At 35.4% G+C, this 23819-nt stretch overlaps 1 protein-coding gene across 3 annotated transcripts in view; it reads right to left on the reverse strand.

The window, feature by feature from the left end:
• Nucleotides 1-23819, reverse strand: part of LOC149961193 (uncharacterized) — a 151678-nt gene that overhangs the window by 41032 nt on the left and 86827 nt on the right. The window contains exon 1 of one of the 3 annotated variants that reach the window (XM_090170030.1): nucleotides 4249-4330. The exons of the other annotated variants lie outside the window; for them this stretch is intronic. The gene's annotated coding sequence lies outside the window, so the exon portion shown is untranslated. Of the gene's footprint in view, nucleotides 1-4248; nucleotides 4331-23819 lie in introns of those variants that run through there. 3 annotated transcript variants of the gene reach the window in all.

A 23819-nucleotide genomic window follows, 5' to 3' on the forward strand; every position in this document is an offset into this window, starting at 1 on the left:
ATAACCCAGTTGAGTGGAAACATTAGTGTATAATATTGTTACATAAGTGTTACATTTCCTATTCTTCACGTGCAAAAGTTTTACTAACGCGTCAGACGTAGCCTTTGACAACACCTCGCTAGGGGGAGATTTTCTACTTTTGATGACGTCACTCAATTACTAGCTCTCCGCAAAATATTCCCCAAAGTGACAAACTTATGGAACAATGTTATAGACTTACTGTGGAACCTAGTATCTATAGGGTGGGATGTTATTAATGACAACGATTTTGTTTTGTTTCTGAAGTCGTATTATTTGTAAGATGTGCGTTTGGAAGGAGTTATTATTATCAGTTTTTGCTCGTGACGTGTGCCAAAGGTTTTTGGGAAAAACATTGTATTTTTTTGGAGGTTGTATGAAAGGTTGTAATATTACGCTGTAGTTGGTATTTGTACACATATGCTTGGTATCCGATTTGGCAAGTTTACCGACTCACTAAGAAATTGCACACCTGATTACTGATTACTTAATATGTCCATTGATTATCTATGTTCTCTACCGATTCCAAAATGATCAGTATGATTACCATCATTTCTGCTGATTCCAAAATTATTCCTATAATTACGGTAATTACTATTATTTCTACTCATTCAAAACGAGTACAATAATTAAGATGATTACCCTAATTTCTACTGATAACAAAAATTATTACTATCATTACTGTGATTATCATAATTTCTTCTAATTCCAAAGTGATTACAATAATTAAGGTGATTACCATAAGTTCTACTGATTACCATAATTTCTACTGATTACAAAAATTATTACTATCATTACTGTGATTATCATAATTTCTTTTCATTCCAAAGTTATTACAATAATTAAGGTGATTACAATAATTTCTATTGATTACAAAATTATTACTATCATTACTGTGATTATCATAATTTCTACTCATTAATAATAATCAGCTAGGCTAATACCCAAGGCACCACCTTAGGCCTAAGTCATCATGCGACTTTTGAAGCCCTTAATTCCAAAGTGATTACAATAATTAAGGTGATTACCATAATTTCTAGTTGATATCTTTTGTTATAATTTGATTACGTTTGAATATCACTTGATTATGTTACTGATTTCTAGTGGTTACTTAAGTGAGTAACTCCTCAGTTACTATGTCGACGAATTGTTTTGGAGGTATAATTTATTTTGGGTAACCCTTTTTTGACCAAATATTCGTCAACATGGTATTTGGAAAACTGGTATTTATTTCATTTATATTGGTTAATTATTGACGAAACCAAATATTTGCCAATTAGTATTCGTTTCAATTTATATCGGTTAATATTGACAAAACCAAATATTTGGCAATTGGTATTCTTTCATTTTATATTGGTTAATATTGATGAAACCAAATATTCGCCAATTGGTTTTCGTTCCAATATATATTGGTTAATTATTCACGAAACCCAATATTTGCTAATAAGTATTAGTTTCAATTTATATTGGTTAATATTGACCAAACCCAATATTCCCCAATTGGTATTCGTTTCAATATATATTGGTTAATTATTGACGAAACCCAATATTTTCCAATTGGTATTTTTAGCATTTATATTGGTTAACGAAACCCAATATTCGCCAATTGGTATTCGTTTCGTTTATATTTGTTAAAATAAAAATGCCGAGTACAAAAGCTAAATGTTCCAGCCTAGAAATATTTAAATAAAAAGTTCGTCTGCTATTTTTCCGACACATTTAGTTGACAGATGGCGCAATTTGTTCCCTCGCTGCGAAACCTAATTCGGGCGCTCACTGCAAAGCCTCGCCGAAAAGAGGGCGTATAGCTTAATCCCAATTTCATCTATATAAAATAAAATCAATCCTCTGTTGAAACCGAAATTAGCCATGAGGGACCTTCAACATCCGATTTATTTCGGTTGGAAACGTCCGGAATCCCCGAGGAGGCCATAATTTAGCTACAATTTGTCCTTATAAAACTTATTTTCAAATAAGAGCGCTAGCGAGGTTCGATTCCGCTTACTAGATGTCGCGACCACTGAAAGTGAGAGGAATTCAACGGGGCCCCAATTTCTCGGTAGGATCGAAAATAAATGTATCAAAGCGGATGGCCGCTCAAAGTTATATTGGCTTAATCCTCGGAGTTGCCACTGTGTCTAGACTTAAGACCTCGACCAGCTTCTATTCGTCCGAGACAAGCTTTTTTCATTAACTCTTTCGCTATTTTTTTTATACCGAGTAAGAAGTGACCGTATACTGTCGGGGTATCTGACCAAGGCTAAATTATTTTCCACCGTCGCTATGGTTACTAGACCGCATATACGTTCCACAGATGGTTTTCCATCCTCCCGACATCTTCCTCCTCCAATTCATCCCCATCTGCATCTTCATCTTCCGGATACCGCATCGGATACCGATAAATATCGGAGCGTTTTAATTAATTTTATTGTTACTAATTAGAATCTGCGCCTAAACGAGCGACTCGATTTCTGGCTTTAATGCCAGAAGTCTATTATGTAATAGGCCTAGAATAAGCAGTGATGAGTTTGCTTATAGGAGCTTGCCTCGAGCCAAGGATACCGCTTGAATGTGGGGGGGAATCATTTTAGTTCACTCGGGAAAAAATAGTGTTGTTAATTTTCCGGAAAAATAAAATGCGGGAAAATTTCCAGAAAATTTTCCGCAAATCGGAACAATAAAAAATTGAAACCTAAATTCCTTTTTAAGGGTTTTTAATTTTTTTAGCTTTGTATCGATATAAAATGTCTAAGAACAGTAAACATACTACATAAAATTAATAGTGTTACATTGTTAATCAGTTTAAAGCTAGTTTAGAGGTTTAGTTTTACTTTTAGATTCGAAAATATGAGGCGAAAATTCCGCTTTATTTAAATTTTCAAACAATATTAGACTAATCATGAAATGAAAACTTTTTTTTATTTTTTTCGGAAAAATATAGAAATATTCCGGAAAAAAGGCCTCGGTCATTTTCCGGAAAATTTTCCGACTTACAACACTAGAAAAGAATGGTCTCATTTTGACGAACTTTTCAAAGTAATCGTTAGGAAAGAGTTGGTTAATCAAGGTTTCTTTCTGGACCCCCTTTGGAAAGCTCCTGTCTCGAGCAGTTTCATTTTTATAACCTATATGGTTATGGTTTCTTCGAACTTTTCTCCTTTCTCGTCAACAAAATTTGTGAAACTAGGCCAATATGGCTTATCTGAATCTTAAAAAATGGGTATATTTTACTAAGAATATATTTGTTAATACTCAGGGTTGTAACAGGTGGTAAATAATGGTAATTAACGCTGTGGTATAAAACATGAAAAGTGGTAAATAATGATAGATAATGGTAAATAATATATTTCCATGAACAATTTACAGTATTTAAACTTTAACATAATTTATGGAGTTCAAACTTTTTAAGATTTGGAACAGACCCTTAGAGTAATGAAAATAACGTTTGAAATAGATTTTCTAAAGTTGATATAATCGTTTTGGAATTATTTTCTCGATTTCACATATCGTTATATTATATAATTCAATATATAATAGTATTTACCATTTTTTACCCTTATTCACCCTTTTTACACTTAATTGCTCTTATTTACACTTACTTACCCTTAATAACCCTTATTTATCCTTATTTACCATTATTTACCATAATTTACCACTATTTACCATAATTTACCACTATTTACCATTATTTACCATAATTTACCACTACTTACCATTATTTACCATTATATACCATTATTTACCAGTATATACCGCTATTCAGTGCCGTAACTAGGGCGGTGCCAGCGGTGCCCAGGCACAGGGCGCCGACCTTGGGGGGGTGGGCGCAGAAATGACCAGGCCAGGCCGCCAGGACCAAGGTTTGGGCCATCATGCCATGCATGGTTTTTAGAAGCATAAGTCAGGGCCGTATTTCCGCCTAGGCCTAGGGGCCCATCCTTGGAAGGGGCCCCCTAGTGACCGTAATTACCGTAAACGAAAGCATGAATCTATAATAACAATCGAAATTTAAATTAACCAATTTTCTACCTGGCAGTTAACGGTCGTAGCCTTAAATCTCAATATTTCAAAACTATCACATATTTAGTCCACGTTTGTTAAGAGCGTTTATTTAGTAATATAACCGCAGAGCTCCGACTTCTATGCTGAATTAGGGAAATTCAGGCACAGCCTAGTTCCATTGATCAGAGTAACTCCAGCTCGTGAAACAAAGATAATATAACTACGTACCCTAGATTCAAAATCAATCTCCTTGCACGTGAACGCAGGCTCTTACTGAGTTCCCGGCGGAAGTCGGGAAAAAACTGCCTCCATGGAGCTGGGCCAGGCAGGGCTACCGACATATAGTTAAAACGTAAAGTTTTAGTGAAAATTTGCCCCGTGGTTTTTGACTCGCGGTTTTCAAGATACCAGATATTTTTGCGTTATATTGTTTTAAAATAATAATGGATCATGCCTGTAGCTCTAAAAATATTTCTAAACGAAAGAAAACTAAAGGCGAGTAAAATATTCTTGGGTTATCTATTGCTATGGAGCTCGATTTTTCCGACTTCCGGCGGGAACTCAGTAAAAGCCTCACGAGAAAACGCGCTATCGAGAAACTCCGTGATTTCCAATCTAGGGTACGTAGTTATATTATCTTTGTGAAAGAAAGGTAGCCCGGTATTCATCGCTAGTTTAAACGGAAGCCTCTCTTTATTTCTTGATTTAGAGGGTATTTAAAAACTATTAGTTTTTGCGTAGTACGGTTCGCAAATCGCTAGTGATTGGTGGGTGCAAGAAATCGAAACTAAGTTATTTTTTATCTAATTAAATTAAAATATACGCTTGTGAGTGACTGAGTGTTAGTAGTAAACATCCCAATGTCTTCTAATAACTAAATTAACACGTTTTTGATGATATATTTATAACCTTAGTTTAGGCAAAGATAATTTAAACTCGTACCCTAGATTCGAAATCACTCTCTCACGCGTTGCCGATAGCGTTTACCCACTTCCCGCTGGAACTCAGAAAAAATTCGCTCCATGGTTTGCGCCTTACCGCAACCAATGGAGCCCGATTTTTCTGAGGTCACGTGCCGGGGAAGGGTAAACGCTTCGGAACAAAACCGTCAATGGGAAAGCTCTCAGTATTCGAATCTAGGGTACGAGTTTAAATTATCTTTGGTTTAGGTGTAAAATATACTCGCAAATAAAAATAAAAAGTTTTTTTCAAAGTCAATTTGGGTACGCGAAGGGTAAAAATAAGAGCAATTTTAGGGTTAAACTCTACTAAAATAGGTAGGTTAAAAAGTAACATCAAGAATTTTCACTCAACCCGTTTCGATTTGTTTCTAAACGGTTCGAAATGTGTTCTATCTTGTAGTGTAACCGTAGCTATGAGAGTTGTGTAGGTGTGTGTCACCTACTAGGTTAATTTTAAAGGCTTGGGCTAGTGGGCTCCTATAAAGGATTATGTCGGATGGGTTTGTACGCTATAATATTTTTACATCAGGAAGTTTGCTATTTTAGTTTATATAATAATATAGAGCCACGTACCGGCAAACGCTCGAAGCTCATAAACTGCTGGACTTTCATCTGCTTAGCAGACGCTTTGTATTTTTATTATGGCAAATCGTCCGCTTACCAGACAAAAATCCAGCCGTCTATGAACTACACGGGTTTGCCACTACGTGACTCTATTTAAACTATATATACTATACTATATTTCTAAAGGGGGAGGGGGCGGACTCCTTATAGGCCTAGGGGCCCAGCATCTCTAAGTCCGGCCCTGGCATACGTACAAAACGGTACAATACCTATTATTTATCAAACCAAAATTTAGTTTTTGAATAATAGATTTTTTTAGACATTGTCACATTGTTTATTTTATAGTCAGAACCGGGAAAGATTAGAACATTGTTTAAGGACGCAGTTTTAGAAGCTCGCACCGGACACAGAAAAGGCTAGTTACGGCACTGCCGCTATTTCCTATTATTTAGCATTATATACCATTATTTAATACTATTTACCACTATTTACCATTATTTCAAATAATTTCTCATTATTTCAAATAATTTCTCATTATTTACCATTATTTACCATTATGTACCATTATTTAATACTATTTCCCATTATTTACCATTATTTAATACTATTTACCTTTATTTCCCATTATTTCCCATTCTATTTACCATAACTTACCACTATTTACCATTATTTACTATTATTTACTATTATTTACCATTATGTACCATTATTTAATAATATTTACCATTATTTCAAATAATTTCCCATTATTTACCATTATGTACCATTATTTAATACTATTTACTATTATTTACCATTATGTACCATTATGTACCATTATTTAATACTATTTACCATTATTTCCCATTATATTTACCATAATTTACCACTATTTACTATTATTTACCATTATGTACCATTATTTAATACTATTTACCACTATTTAAGAATGACTACGTTGAGACGATCTTTAGCTTTGTTCCTGCAGTCCCACTCACGCTCTAACAATAAGCTCCTCCCCCTCCCTTAAAAGCCAATCATATCAGCCCGATATCTCAATGGTTCCCTACATATGACGTCTTCTGACCCGATTGAAGCGCACTCCGGTGACGTTTCCCCCCCCCTCTCTCGTACCAGGATAGTCAATCTCCATAAATATAAAATAATACATTCTTGATTTGCCAAAAGAAACAAATATTATTCTTGCCTTTTTGTACACGTATTTTGATTCCAATACCCTCTTCAGTCGGGTTCCTTTTAAAATAATACTTCCAAAAAAAACATCAAACTTTTAGTTCTAATCTAGTAGCTAGTATTTACCGATGTTTAACGAGAACAGAACTAAAAATAAAAAAGTAAAATAACATCTTGTTCGCCAGTCAGACCTCCACGCCAAAAACCAAAAAACCTCGAAAACAGAGAGAAAAAAAACTGAAATAAATGAGCAACAACGGTCGGTGGTTCCACTGACAAAGAAATTTCTACCCTTTTCTCCCAGAGGGCGTCTTCCGCCTCTAACTGCGAAAATTGGAATTTCTGCTTTCCTTTCTATTCTTTAGGACTGAGTTTCCAACGGTGCTAAAACAAATGGCGGAATAACCCCTGTCAAAGAACGCCACCTGGAGGCTATTGATAAAACTAACCGCTGGGTACGGTCTACGTCGTCCGCTATCCTTTGTTAAATTGGCGAAACTTAAGCCTTGGCTCAAATTCCAAAAAGAGGGGCTGGAATAAAAGTAATCATTGAGAATTGAACCGTTTGATGTAGTTCTCCTGTTTTTATTCTTGCTGTATTTGTTATCAGCAGTTTATATTGCGCGTTTTGCATTTTTCCAGATTATGTATACGTATTTTTGACGTACATTTATTAGTTTTGTCATTTTAATATTTTCGAGGGAAAATATTGTGGACCAAAAAAATGAATGGGTTCCCAAATCGAAGCTAGTTGGTGCTATTTATTTGGAGGTTATTGGTTCGATTTTATTTTCTTTATCTTACCCAAAAGTAATGAAGTGTGGAATAATTTTGATTTATTCGAAGTTTCAAAATTTGAACGAAACTTAATTTACTAGTCGAGGGGCTTATCATTTCAAAAAATAATGTGCAGCATATTTCTGATTTCCTTATATTTTCTTTGTATTATGAAATATTTCTTTGTATTATAAAATATTTCTTAGTATTATAAAATATTTCTTTGTGTTATAAAATATTTATTCGTATTATAAAATATTTATTCATATTATAAAATATTTCTTTCTATTATAAAATATTTCTTTGTATTATAAAATATTTCTTTGTATTATAAAATATTTATTTATATTATAAAATATTTCTTTGTATTATAAAATATTTATTTGTATTATAAAATATTTCTTTGTATTATAAAATATTTCTTTGTATTATAAAATATTTATTTGTATTATAAAATATTTCTTCTTATTTCTTTTGAATTTCTCCCATATTTGTAAACCAGATTTCTGAAGTGGTTAGCCCCTCGTCATTAGTTAGTGAAATTCGTCTATATTTAATCTACAAGAGAAATAGTTTCCTTTCCTAGTGTAATATCCTCTATGATATCTCTTCATATTTGCAAGCAATCACTTGACTACAAAGATATTCCATTTACAATGAAGCAATTTTCAACTAGATTAATCTATTTCATGAAAATAAAGTTGCTCCATTAGAGAAAATGTGCTAATTATTTGGGGTTCCTATTAAACAGATTGCCGGGCTATAGTGGTAGTCTTCCGTGGCGCTTTTGGTAAACATGTTTACTCCCGAGTCTCATTACTAAGCGGAAGGAAAACAGCGTCCCACGTTGAGAACACCCCTCCGAAATTAAATGGCTCCATTTTCTCTAAAAGCGCGTACTTTTGTAAGGTCTTAGAGAAGCCCAAACTGTCGACATTTTTACGTTCAAAATAATAATAACATTTCGCCCTCCTCCCGTTCAAAACTGTTGTAGTTTATAACTTATAAAGGGCTATTTTCTATTTTGCTTTCCGTGGATTTGAAAAACGGGTCGTCACGGCAACGGCATGTCCCTGAAAAACGTGGTTAGACTCCGCTACCGAGATTATACTGGGGGCTATTCCCGACGTCGACCACCAGGGGTCAGTTTACCTTTTAATACTTTTATCCCATAGCCGTTGATATTTTTTGGTGCAGGCGAGACTCTGTATTAGGTGATTCCCTGAGGGTCGTCGGTTTGCTCCGTCGCTACAAGTCGATTTTGGAGCCACCTGTAATATTTATCCGTCAGCTCCCGAAAATAGAGATTGTCGAAGTTAAGGGATGGACCTGACCCCGTCTGTCCGTGTCCCTGAGGGTTTCTCTCGCTTCGCGGTGTTGCGAGAAATGGTGTAATGTTCCCTCGGCTATAGCGGGTGGGGTCCCCCTTCTGGCTTCTCCAGGGACGACCGGGCCAAACCTAATCTCTAAGACACTTATCTCGCTATGGACGGTGTAGAGTTGACGCTCTAGTCGTCGACGCGCCCGTACCAGAACTTACATACCCGTTATAGTATACCCTTTCTCGACTAGTTAATCCGGTAATATCCCAAAGAAAAACATGCCAGGAAGGTCAGGTTCGCATCTGATTTTCAGTTGTTCAAAGTTCTTTGCGATAGTTCAATGTGAAAACAACTATACAAAATTCAACGTTGATGGGGTATCAGATTGGTTAGCACTTTCACCTCGCAATGAAAGGAGCCGGGTTCGATATCGGCTTGTGGAACTGGGTGAAAGCGCTGAACAACTCCTTCCACGTTGAGTTTGCAAATACCATAAAAACCTGTTAAGGTTAACAGTAATAGTGAATGTAGGGAGCTGTTGGTTCGCGAGGCATGAATGGCTAACCACCACCTTGCTACGCATTGCTACCAGGGTTGGACATAAGGCGCTAGTCACGGCATTTAACTACTAAAATAAATGCTCTGACTACCAAAATTAATCGAATACTGGGTGCTCACTAGTCAATTTGACTAGTGAAAAATTTACCTAAATATTCAAAAATAATGGCAAATATGGCGTATTATAAATTCATCATTCATTAATCCCATTTTATTTAAAAAATCACATAATGTAACTCAAGTTATAATAAATTTAATTCTGACGGGTAAAGCAAAATTTTGGCTGCCCTTCTTGTTTTTATACCCCCATTTTTAACCACACTAGGCAAGGACTACTAAAATAAATTAAGATAGGAGGCTCACTAGTCAGGCGGACTACTAAAAAAATATCCTTATGTCTATTCCTGATTGTAACCCGGCCACCTGAATTAATAGTTTTGAAAGTCGCTAGATGACTTGAGCCAAAGGTGGTGACTTGGGTATTAGCCTAGCTGATTATTATTATAATGATTATTATTCCAATCGTACTAAATTAAAACCATAAGTAACGTAATAACCATAAGATGATGTTTCGTATTTTTAAGGCTAATGTTTCGAGCGAACGTTTTTTCGACACAATCTGACTAGGACTTGTAGCTAAATTTGGTCTATTTTTGATTGGACATATTTTAGACACTATTTGTGCTGAACTAAAACTTGATTTCGTACATGTAATAGCTCCGAAAATCAAGTCGGTGATTGTCATTCTTACATTTTTAGGCTATTTCAGCTAAAACGTATTTCAGGTACCTAAGAATATGGGTCTGCAGATATTCTAAATACAATCCTCTTGTACTTCGTCTGTTTTGAATTGCTCGTGCCATTCCCTCGAACAGACTAGCGCCATCTGTGATTAAAAAGCAGATGACCTTTCGATAAGAAGTATAAGATATACAAATGTATATTTATCGTTTTCATAACTATGTTTATTTTTACTATTGTACTAACGCTTTGACGTCTTCGTATCTAACTAAAACAGTAAGCGCCATCCAGTGCCGTATTTCCGCCTAAGCCAACCTAGGCCGTGGCCTAGGGGCCCATCCTTGGAAGGGGCCCTACAGTGACCGTAATTACTGTATTCAAAGGCATAAATCTATAATATCAATCGTAATTTATGTTGGAGAAATTCCTAGGTATAAGATTTGGTTTTAAAGTTACCAAAATTTCTGCCTGGCAGTTTACGAATGCAGCCTTAAATCGCAATGTTGCATAATTATCGCATATTTAGTCGACGATTGTTAAGAGCTTTTATTTAGTAATATAACCGTAGAGCTCAGACTTCTACGCTGAATCAGAGAAATTCAGGCACAGCCTAGTTCCATGGATAACGGTAAATGCAGCGCGGGAAAAGGGGGCCCAGACTCCTTATCTGCCTATGGGCCCAGGATCTTTAAGTCCGGCCCTGGCGCCATCTATCGGATTCTAAAATAACTATTTTGCTACATATTATAAGAAAGATGTTATTGTTCTGAATTTAAGGCTGCGCCTAAGCAAAAATTTATTTATTTCTACTGCAGGAGAAAGACTATGTTGATACCATTTGTAGCAAACAGTAGCATTGTTCCCAATGCACCTCACGCTCTGCCAGTATGCTCCTCCCCTTAAAAGTCAATCAAATCAACTCGGTACCTCATTGGTTCTCTAAAACGACAATATGCTCCTTCCCTTAGGAGTCAATCAAATCAACTCGGTATCTCATTGGCTCTCTCAAACGACAATATGCTCCTTCCCTTAGGAGTCAATCAAATCAACTCGGTATCTCATTGTTTCCCTAAAACGACAATATGCTCCTTCCCTTAGGAATCAATCAAATCCACTCGGTACCTCATTGGTTCTCTAAAACGACAATATGCTCCTTCCCTTAGGAGTCAATCAAATCAACTCGGTATCTCATTGGCTCTCTCAAACGACAATATGCTCCTTCCCTTAGGAGTCAATCAAATCAACTCGGTATCTCATTGTTTCCCTAAAACGACAATATGCTCCTTCCCTTAGGAATCAATCAAATCAAATCGGTATCTGATTGGGTCTCTAAAACTGACGTCTTCCGACGCGATTGAAGCACGCGCTAGTGACGTTTTTCCTTCATTCAATAAATACATTCTTGACCTTAAAGACAGTATTAAAACAATGTCATTATCTTACTTCTTTAAAACCTTAAAATCGATTACCCCTTACAAACGAAAATGTAATATTTTCCCTAAATTATCTCATTCTTCGTAACCTTTGAAACTCACTCATTCTAGCATAACGCAGCGAAAAATTTTATTGAACTTTGTCCAAAACAAGGCCTCGTATATATTTCACTATCGTCGCGTGGGCCGCTTTATCTCGTAACGACAGAGAGCCCCAAATGAATAACGTCTTTTCATTAGCGCCGCCAACGCCAACATTGGAAAGGCGATTGTGCAAAGGGATAATACTTCGCCTGCATTTCGATTTTCGACCGGGTACCTCCCTAGATGTCCCTAGGCCCAATTCCCTTTACTCGATTTATATTTTTGAAACGCGTACGGGTACGCGAGCGTACGTCGTAAGCTTCTAAAGACGCCGAGGTGGGGTGATTGGACCCCAATGTGCCTATAAACTACTCGATTCGATTTGATTAAATTATCATCTAAAGTTTCCCTTTTCACCATTTTCCTCCAATTTTAGTAAAGCGTTACTGATTGTAACATAAGTAACATAATAGTAGTAAGTATGACATTGACTACAAAGGGTGTATTTAAAGGTTATCTTCCCATTGCGGCGAATGCCATTCGTCCGAATTCCCATTAGACCGAATTCCGCCAATGTTTTTGATGAAATTAGCCCAAAGGCGGGTTTTGTATTTTTCTAATCGACCGACGCAATATTCACAATAGAAATATCCCTGTCTCTACTTGATTGTGTAGCAGCCAATTTTTACTCTAAATTTTTATATCAAAAATAAATTGCTTAAAATTTGTATTTGTATTTAATAAAATTTAATAAAATAGCATAGTATAAAAACTGGGTGTCTAAATAATAACAATTTTTAGTTTTCGTCTGCTTTAAAAAATTTAGTGGAAATAGTTAGGCTTAGGAAAGGAAAGGAAGTTGTGGTGGTAATGGGCAAATGAGTTGACCACTTTAAAAATTGCCTGGTTAGGTTAGGTTAGGTTAGGTTAACACTGCATGGTGTTCTGACAGATGCTGAAACGGATAAAACCAAATCCTAAACCCGGAGAAGTGCGGTTTTTTGGTCGAATGGGACAATCCCATTAGACCGAATCCTAAATTCTCCCAAGTGCGGCTTTTTCGGCCGAATGGGATTGGGTTCGGTCGAATGGGTTTCGGCGCAATGGAACAGATTCATTTAAAGGGGGAAAACATTTCTTTAAGTCTCAAGGATTCAAAACGTAAATTCCTTTTAGGTGAAAAAAGTGGTGTACACAAGGAGAACGCAGCTAGCCTTTAAACACGCTAACGCAGTGTTGTGTACGAATTTCATTGGACGAGCCTTTACCCTGAACGTTTTACGGGCGGGGGAAGACAATTTCCGAATTTTCCCCTTCCGACGGCAGCAAGCGGTAAAGCGTCTAACCAATGTAAACTGTACACAAGAAAATCCACGACTTTTGACGGGTTGCGTTCTCCTTGTGTGCGGTGCTGTGTTTGTTGCTCCTAGATTAAACTGACTATTCTCCCGAAGTTAATTTTTGTAATTACCTGATCCAAAGTCCAAATTTGGATCCCTCACGAATCAAATTGTTATTTCTATAAAGCAACGTGGCCTTCTTGTTTTAATGTTGCTCTTACGTCACAGTCTCTTACTTTTACAAGTCTACGAGCGCGCGCTACAGTCGCCAGAGGAATATTTTCTAGCCCGTGAGCAAATCGCTCGTGCGAAGAATATAGTACTATTTAAAAAATTTATATACAACGACATTTCAGGTGCACAAGGAATTTTATTTAAACAAAATTCCTTGTGCACCTGAAATATCGTTGTATATAAATTTTTTAAATAGTATATTTGCGCAAGCTAAAGCTTAAAACCATTTTAATAAGAATATAGTAATAAAGCTGTGTTTTGTGACGTCATAGCCACATATTCTATGTTTTACCTTTTATTCATTTTATTTTATAGAAACATCTTTTGGCGACCGAAACGAGTATAGATGGCGTAACTGCGCTAGCTTCTCACGGTAGCGCCTATGATCTAGTGTCTGCTACGGACAAATTAAAAAGGTTTTTTCTTAAATATAACTTATTTAAATATAAGTTATCGGTGCAAAAATGATATTAAAATGCGAGTATCATCATTTATAAAGTCAAATTTACGAATAACGATGAGGAGAAACTAATAGCTCAACCTATCTAGGTTTCAATGGCGAAACAAAGGGGGCGTAGCGATAGTTTTCGGTTTGGATCACATTATTACGATCAAATATGTATAAAATTGAATTTGATACGTTGTGATTGGATCAAATATGACACATTTTGGATTGAAATTTTCGTCTACCATATTTTGGATATAATTCGGGATCCAAATTTGATCCAGTATCGTAACCGTGTTCGAGAAATCGCAGTTGACAACCTATTTGAAATATCAGACAAGACATATTGAAAATTGAAATGATTTCAACCGTAGAAAACGACGTTTAATTTGTCCCAAAAAATGATCAATGATCGAATCGCAACATAAAGTTGACTATTAGAAACATTCAGTTCGTTTTTGAAGCTAGGTTTTTTTAGAATTTGAGAGCTAAACGAGTTGTTGTAGTTATTTATCCCCATCAGACTTAACTGACGGTTATTTTATCAAAGAAACCCGGCCACCTGTTTAAGGCATCCAAAGTGACTGTAGTTTACATCTGCCCCAATACTAGTTTTGGGTGACGTAGGGTACGCGACGATTGTATTAATAGTTGTAGACTAAACTAAGATTTTAGTTTCTTATTATCTTATAAAATGTTTTCCATTTGTCATTTTTGTTTTTTCTCCAGTATTTTTTTTCTATTATACCATTAGGTTAGGTTAGGTTTAGGTTAGGTTAGGTGAGGTTAGGTTAGGTTTAGGTTAGGTTAGGTTAGCAATTTCTGGTTCTTTTGTAGCTGATTCGTAATTAATTACCTTGTTTTCTTTAGAAACCAGCCATCTTTGTCTCTTTGTATCTTCTCCGAATGCACATTCCCTGTTTTTCATTGAAATAAAAAAATTCTGTTTCTTTTGTAGTTATTCCGTATTTAATTACCCTGTTTTCTATTGTAACAAGCCATTTCTCGCTCTTTTGTAGCTGCTCCGTATTTAAATATCCTGTTTTCCATTTAAACAAACCTTAGTTTAGTCTGCAACTATTAATACAATCGTCGCGTACCCTACGTCACCCAAAACTAGTATTGGGGCAGATGTAAACTACTTCCTTAAAAGTCGCTAGGTGACTTGGGCCTAAGGTGGTGCCAAGGGTATTAGCCTAGCTGAGTATTATTATTATTATTTAGAAGATAATCATTTGTGACGAGTTTCCTGTTATGAAACGTCCAGTTACGCCATCACTTCGGGCCAAACTATCATTAACCGAAATCATTAAGTGTCATACTAAGAGGTGTTACGTCACTTATGATTTTACGAAATATTGCATATTTCCCTCCGATAAATGTCGTTGGAACCTTAAGGCCTTATAGAATTTAAATTTTTCAAAAGTGCAGTTTTCTGTATACATAATCTATATTCGTCATACCGCCGGCAGGAACTTTCCATATTTTTAATCTAATTTATTCTCGTAATTTATGCAGATCTATACAGCGAAGAATTACAACTTTTGATTTTAATGAATTTTACTAAGCGAGCTTTGAACAATTTGATTTAAGCGCCCAGTATTATACGCGGTGGTTAAATTGTAATTAATTCCTTATCCAACTTATCCAAGCGATATACAAAGAGTTCGTCGCGAGTTCTACTGTACCCAGGGTTCTGGATGGATCGAGAATGTATTTAGATTTTGCCGTTTAGTAACGTTAGAAAAATAAACATTTCAAATACTTTTAATTGCTTTTTGGAAATGATAAATCAAAACAATTTTTATCTTAAATTTGACAGATCAAATTATGAATCAAAATTGTATCAAATGTTTTTAATCAATTTTTATAATATTGAAAGGAAAGATGTTATAACACTGGTTAAAATGAACCTGTAACTTGGATCACACTGATCGGTAAGGTTTAGTGAAACTTGAATCACACTGGTCGGAAAGATTTTATCAAACGTGGATCACACTGGTCGGAAAGATTTTATCAAACGTGGATCACACTGGTCGGAAAGATTTTATCAAACGTGGATCACACTGGTCGGAAAGATTTTATCAAACGTGGATCACACTGGTCGGAAAGATTTTATCAAACGTGGATCACACTGGACGGAAAGATTTTATCAAACGTGGACCACACTGGTCGGAAAGATTTCATAAAACTTGGATCACACTGATCGGTAAGGTTTAGTGAAACTTGAATCACACTGGTCGGAAAGATTTTATCAAACGTGGATCACACTGGTCGGAAAGATTTTATCAAACGTGGACCACACTGGTCGGAAAGATTTTATCAAACGTGGATAACACTGGTCGGAAAGATTTAATCCAACTAGGACTAATTTTCGAATTTGGTCTGTACAATTAAATAAATAATTCAAGTCATATTTCACTATAAAATGCTAGCTATTATTTGCCATGTATTAGTGCTAGGTGAGGTAATTCACCTTGTGATCCAAATACTCACGACGTCAGTTTGATAGTATTAAAGGTGAATTTTTAATCAACAAATTTTACTTTTTCCCGGATGTGATCTATTTTAGGCTTTTGCAATTTATAATGGATATAGTTTCTGGTTCCAAATTATTACGAAATTTTCGATGGAAACTAATTAGGTGAACTTCTCATTCAATTTAGATAAAATTTTTAAACAATAATTAAAATTATATTGCATACACTAATTAGGAAATGCCAAAATCCAATTACTGAAATTTGCTTCGTTTAATTTTAATGCTCTAGCTTGAACTTGCAAAATCCAATTAATGCGAATTGTTTAATAATATACGTACTAAAAACGTCACAATGATTTTGAAGCTAAAATATAGCAATTAAAGTTTATACGATTTTATTTTTTAAATATAAGTGGTGAGTTTGAATTTTATAAAATAGTGATTACTTCATATTATATATAGGAGTTTCAAAACGTTTTGCAAAAATGTTAAGGAGTTGTAGGGGTTTTTTGTAGGGACTTTAAATTCTGTTTAAGTTTACTTTTTTTACTCTGGTTACCTCGATTTGTTTACAAAGTCCTTTTTTACCTATCACACGAACCCAAACCTTAATGTTCGCATTTCCCTGCTGCTTGGTTTTGCGTTTGTTGCAGCCTACTTCCAGGGGCTAGTAGGCCACACTTTGAAGCTCTCTGGCGCTCTTTTCACTCATCGTGGGAAAATGGAAAAAAACAGGCATACTTCTCAACTCACCTCCTTCAACCCCTTAACATTTTTGCATAACCTTTGAAACACCCTGTACATTAACATTTTTTGAAAATATTATAAAATACAATTTGATCAAATACTGCTTAACAAATTGTAATCAAAAGTTCTCCTTGGTAAGTGATGTTTATATTCAAAATTTTCCAGGGTGCACCCTGCCTCTTTTTTTCAACTTGGCAGGGCGCGCCTTGCTTCTATTTCGTAAATCATTTTTCTCGAATAAAGGGTGTGTGAATTTATTATAAATTTTGTTACCTTGGTACGGCCAACTTCGATTACGCGTGAAATCGAAGTTGGACGTACATTTATAGCGGCCGGTAAATAACATAAATTTTAAAGCTCAAAGTTTATAAAAAAAATAAAAAAAAGCTATTTTACCTAGTAAATATTATTTTTTAATTTTAATGCTGCGCTCCCACTGGAGCCGCCCTGTGTCAAAAAGGTGCTATTGAATTATACGGCAACAATAAAACCTATTAACCTATTAACCTATTAACCTATTAGCGCCCCGGTTCTTTTTGTTAGGACTACACCACTACTAGTAGATAGTAAAAATGAGTAGGAATTTACATCGTAAAAGCATCCCCTACGACTTACATTTTTAACGTAACTAGTGGCTGAAATGTCAAATTAATCAATCCACTATAAATATGAAAGGCCATACTCCATGCTATTATTTTTATCTTATTTGTACGTTGTACTCTGTACATTTGATTTTCGTCGGTTGCTTTTCGATTTTTCATTTCCGCGCGCACGTGAATCTTACGCGTGATTTTGGAAAATGAAATAAACATATATTTTGGACGGAGCGCGGGTTCCCGAGGGACAGAGAAAGGATGGCCTCTTATGAAAAGAGATATATATAGAGAGAGCGGGCGTATGTCTTCGAACGAGGTCGCCGTGCACCGTCTTCGATTTGGACTCCTTGTGTTTTGATGTGGACCTTTTCCAAATCCCATATTAATTTTACGCTCGGCTGAAATTTTATCTTCCTTATCGGACTGGTCTTCTTCGGACCACGCCCGACCCCGCTTTGGCCAACTCGTATTGTATTCGACGAGACAATCTTATTATATTTCATATAAACGCCCTTTATACGTTCGACCCGGACTAAAGACGAGATAACATTTTTCCAAAACACAATTTTCCGAACACGAGTCGCGAACCGAAATGCTCCGTGCCAATTGTGAAAAATAATCCCACAACATGTTGGTAACACAACGCTTTGTAGGCCAACACGGGTCGCTAATCCAGTTGATCCGTGTGAATGTATTAACAGTTGCGCCACGTGTTGGGCAACACTGGTCACAAACTGAGTTTATCCGTGTGAAAAGATAGAAATAGTTCCACAACTTGTTCGGCACTCAAATGGTTTTGTTGGTCAACACGGGTCGCTAATCTAGTTGATCCGTGTAAATAAATAAAACCAGTTGCACAACGAGTTGACCACTCAAACTCGTTTGTTGACCAATTGGGGTCACAAACAGAGTTGATCCTTTTGAATATAGTAAAACAATTCCACAACTCGCTGAACACAAAAACGCTTTTGCTGATCATCATTCAAAACGGACGGTTTTTCTGATCGAGGCTTAGCTGCCAAATATTTAAATCTAATAATTTTCGAACATATCCTCCTGATTACGCTAAACTAAATGATAATATTAATATTATTGTAAATTGATATATTTTGAAGTTGAAGAAGTTTTTTTAAATTACATAAAAACTTTTTGAAGAACGCTGCTCATCAACACAAATGGAGAAAAATGTAGGCTAATATGAATAGTCCTTTAGGTTTATATTCAGGATTGTCATTCCCCTTTACCGGCAGAAAGGGGGAAAAGTCTACAAGAGAAAGGCAGAGGGGCGTGGTTTACCGGATTGTCTTCCCCCCTTACCGGGCGGGGGGTTGGGATAAAGGGAGGAAAGGCGGAGGGGTGAGGTTTATCTCCAGGAGTATCTTCCCCCTTACCGGCAGAGGCGGGGGGGAGATAACAAGAGGAAAGGTGGAGGGGCGAGGTTATTAGGAGTGTCGTCCCCCTTACCGGCAGAAAGGGCGAAAGATTTCAAGAGGAAAGGCGTAGCGGCAGGGTTTATCTCCAGGAGTATCATCCCCCCTTACCGGCCAAAAGGGGGGAGATTACAAGAAGAAAGGCGGAGGGGCGTGGTTTATCTCATACTCCGTTACCGGAATAAAGGGGGGCGTGGTTTATCTCATACTCCGTTACCGGAATTAAGGGGGGCGTGGTTTATCTCATACTCCGTTACCGGAATAAAGGGGGGCGTGGTTTATCTCATACTCCGTTACCGGAATAAAGGGGGGCGTGGTTTATCTCATACTCCGTTACCGGAATAAAAGGGGCGTGTTTTATCTCATACTCCGTTACCGGAATAAAGGGGGGCGTGGTTTATCTCATACTCCGTTACCGGAATAAAGGGGGGCGTGGTTTATCTCATACTCCGTTACCGGAATAAAGGGGGGCGTGGTTTATCTCATACTCCGTTACCGGAATAAAGGGGGGCGTGGTTTATCTCATACTCCGTTACCGGAATAAAGGGGGGCGTGGTTTATCTCATACTCCGTTACCGGAATAAAGGGGGGCGTGGTTTATCTCATACTCCGTTACCGGAATAAAGGGGGGCGTGGTTTATCTCATACTCCGTTACCGGAATAAAGGGGGGCGTGTTTTATCTCATACTCCGTTACCGGAATAAAGGGGGGCGTGGTTTATCTCATACTCCGTTACCGGAATAAAGGGGGGCGTGGTTTATCTCATACTCCGTTACCGGAATAAAGGGGGGCGTGGTTTATCTCATACTCCGTTACCGGAATAAAGGGGGGCGTGTTTTATCTCATACTCCGTTACCGGAATAAAGGGGGGCGTGGTTTATCTCATACTCCGTTACCGGAATAAAGGGGGGCGTGGTTTATCTCATACTCCGTTACCGGAATAAAGGGGGGCGTGGTTTATCTTCCGACGCACAAAACGCTTTGAAATAGAGTGATATCGTGGACGCGTATTTCGCATTACTTAATATTTAATTAATTAATTAAATTAATTAATTTAAATTTCCTGATTAAAAAACTGGGCGACATTTACCATCGATAGCTGAGCTCCTTTCTCTGTTGTCTTTAAATTATCAACGGCCTGAAATTCTCAGCTAAATAAAAGGCGACAAAGATGGAAGAGAAGAGAGACCGAAACTCGGGTGATAATGTAACCAAACAATAGCTCCTGTTTTTGGCTCACCGCGCTTTGTTATCCTTCGCACTTGGCCCCGAAAACCCGAACAATTCTAAGTCAGCACCATCGGGCCCGCGGATCTTGATTAAATATTATCCTGGCCGAGAACCCCGATTCTAAAACATCCCTCGACTTAAGCTTATTCCGAAGTTCAGCGTAACTTTACAATCTTTCCGTCTCCCCGTAAAGGCGAAAGGGTTTGACGAACGCTTCTTATTCTACGGACTCTATCGTTATGTTTTTCTTTGGTTTTTCGCGCACTCGTTAGTGCTTTGGGAATCCCCGGGTGTAGTTCGCGCTCGAACGGTATAGAAACTTCTTATTTTTAACAAGTTACTGGTTTGATACCATGTTTCACGTTTTGGGACTTTAAAGGCTAACTATTCCTTTTGATAGAGTACGGCTATTACCCGAGGGGTTGGACATTCAAAGAAATACCGTACACCTTCCCAGAAATCCGAAATCCGGCGAAAAATGCAGAAATACAGAAATATGACGCGAAATCTAAAAATGCGGATAGAAATCAGACATGAACTCTCGAAATGCGGATAGAAATCCGACATGAAATCTCGAAATACGGATAGAAATCCGACATGAAATCTCGAAATACGGATAGAAATCCGACATGAAATCTCGAAATGCGGATAGAAATCCGACATGAAATCTCGAAATACGGATAGAAATCCGACATGAAATCTCGAAATACGGATAGAAATCCGACATGAAATCTCGAAATGCGGATAAAAATCCGACATAAAATCTCGAAATGCGGCTAGAAATCAGACACGAAATCTCGAAATGCGGCTGGAAATCAGACACGAAATCTCGAAATGCGGCTAGAAATCAGACATGAAATCTTGAAATCCGACGATAAATCTTGAAATGCAACGTGAAATTCTGAAATCCAACGAGAAATCTTGAATTCCGACGATAAACCACTATTTTCCACCTTTTACGTATATTTTCGAAATTTGTACATCTATTTTCCACTTTATACCTCTATGTTCCACTATTTAATAACTATTTTACAATTTTTAATAACTACTTTTCAATTTTTAATAACTACTTTTAAATTTTAAATCACTATTTTTCAATATTTAATCACTATTTTTCAATTTTTAATCACTATTTTTCAATTTTTAATCACTATTTTTCAATTTTTAATCACTACTGTTCAATTTTTAATCACTACTGTTCAATTTTTAATCACTACTGTTCAATATTAATCACTACTGTTCAATTTTTAATCACTATTTTTCAATTTTTAATCACTAATTTTCAATTTCTAATAACTATTTTTCAATTTTTAATCACTATTTTTCAATTTTTAATTACTATTTTTCAATTTTTAATCACTACTGTTCAATTTTTAATCACTACTGTTCAATATTAATCACTACTGTTCAATTTTTAATCACTATTTTTCAATTTTTAATCACTATTTTTCAATTTCTAATCACTATTTTTCAATTTTTAATGACTATTTTTCAATTTTTAATCACTATTTTTAAATTTTTAATCACTATTTTTAAATTTTTAATCACTATTTTTCAATTTTTAATCACTACTGTTCAATTTTTAATCACTACTGTTCAATATTAATCACTACTGTTCAATATTAATCACTACTGTTCAATTTTTAATCACTATTTTTCAATTTTTAATCACTATTTTTCAATTTCTAATCACTATTTTTCAATTTTTAATCACTATTTTTCAATTTTTAATCACTACTGTTCAATTTTTAATCACTGCTGTTCAATTTTTAATCACTGCTGTTCAATGTTAATCACTACTGTTCAATTTTTAATCACTATTTTTCAATTTTTAATCACTATTTTTCAATTTCTAATCACTATTTTTCAATTTTTAATCACTATTTTTCAATTTTTAATCACTGCTGTTCAATTTTTAATCACTACTGTTCAATTTTTAATCACTATTTTTCCATTTTTAATCACTATTTTTCAATTTTTAATCACTATTTTTCAATTTTTAATCACTACTGTTAAATTTTTAATCACTACTGTTCAATATTAATCACTACTGTTCAATTTTTAATGACTATTTTTCAATTTTTAATCACTAATTTTCAATTTCTAATAACTATTTTTCAATTTTTAATCACTATTTTTCAATTTTTAATCACTACTGTTCAATTTTTAATCACTACTGTTCAATATTAATCACTACTGTTCAATTTTTAATCACTATTTTTAAATTTTTAATCACTATTTTTCAATTTCTAATCACTATTTTTCAATTTTTAATGACTATATTTCAATTTTTAATCACTATTTTTAAATTTTTAATCACTATTTTTCAATTTCTAATCACTATTTTTCAATTTTTAACCACTATTTTTCAATTTTTAATCACTATTTTTCAATTTTTAATCACTACTGTTCAATTTTTAATCACTGCTGTTCAATTTTTAATCACTGCTGTTCAATGTTAATCACTACTGTTCAATTTTTAATCACTATTTTTCAATTTTTAATCACTATTTTTCAATTTTTAATCACTATTTTTCAATTTTTAATCACTACTGTTCAATTTTTAATCACTACTGTTCAATTGTTAATCACTATTTTTCAATTTTTAATCACTATTTTTCAATTTTTAATCACTATTTTTCAATTTTTAATCACTACTGTTCAATTTTTAATCACTACTGTTCAATTTTTAATCACTACTGTTCAATATTAATCACTACTGTTCAATTTTTAATCACTATTTTTCAATTTTTAATCACTATTTTTCAATTTCTAATCACTATTTTTCAATTTTCAATCACTATTTTTCACTTTTTAAACACTATTTTCCACTTATTACGCAATGGACTGAATTTACGATTTTGGTAACATTGGTATTGATGTTTCTATGATTGTGAAACGTTTCTCTATATGCTTTTTGTTACAATTTTTCAATGAACTAATAGCAATAACCGGTATTAAAAATGACTAAAATTTGTCATTTATGTCCTAAAAAAAGGCCGGATTTTAGGTAACCTTACTCTGGATAAACCCCGATTTAAACACCATCTCGCGAGATTTTTTTAATGAAATAAAAAAATAAAATAAAAACCTATTGTTTCCTATAGTAACATGGAAACAAGTCTTCACCCCGAAATAGCCAAAGAAAAACAGAATAATGAAATCAGTAAAAGCGAGACAAGTTCTCTGGTCCTCGGGCTGCCAAACTCTGATTAAAAGCTTCTCTTTATTTTGGTCGTCTTAAAGGTGGACCTAAAATATTCCGCTTTAGCTCGTAAGCATTTAATGCCTTCCAAATACCCCCGAGCCACGAAAGAGAAGCTCCCCTAACAAAGGAAATGGATATAAGCGAAGGTAGCTCCCCCTTTAGTTGGTTTTTGCGGGGAATTTTAAAGGAATATACAAAAATCCTCTCTCTGACAGTGAGCGGTTTTCACTGGATTTAAAAATAGCCCCATCCTTTCAAAATGAAAAAAAAAACCTTTTTTGAGGGTTCCACCCGGAGGGGTTTACTGGTTTTTTTTTAACTTCAGGATCCGTAGATAGATGACGCCACGGTTAATTTATCGCTGAAACTAAAGAAATGTATCGTGTTGTAACAGTGTTAGCAAAATTCCACTTTTTACCTAAGCGGCATTATGGTTAATATTGGAAAAAACGCTTACTTTTTGTAATTAATGGTAA

Source organism: Leiobunum rupestre, chromosome 1, assembly GCF_980474605.1.
Source record: "Leiobunum rupestre chromosome 1, qqLeiRupe1.1.hap1, whole genome shotgun sequence".
NCBI classification, from domain to species: Eukaryota; Metazoa; Arthropoda; class Arachnida; order Opiliones; family Sclerosomatidae; genus Leiobunum; species Leiobunum rupestre.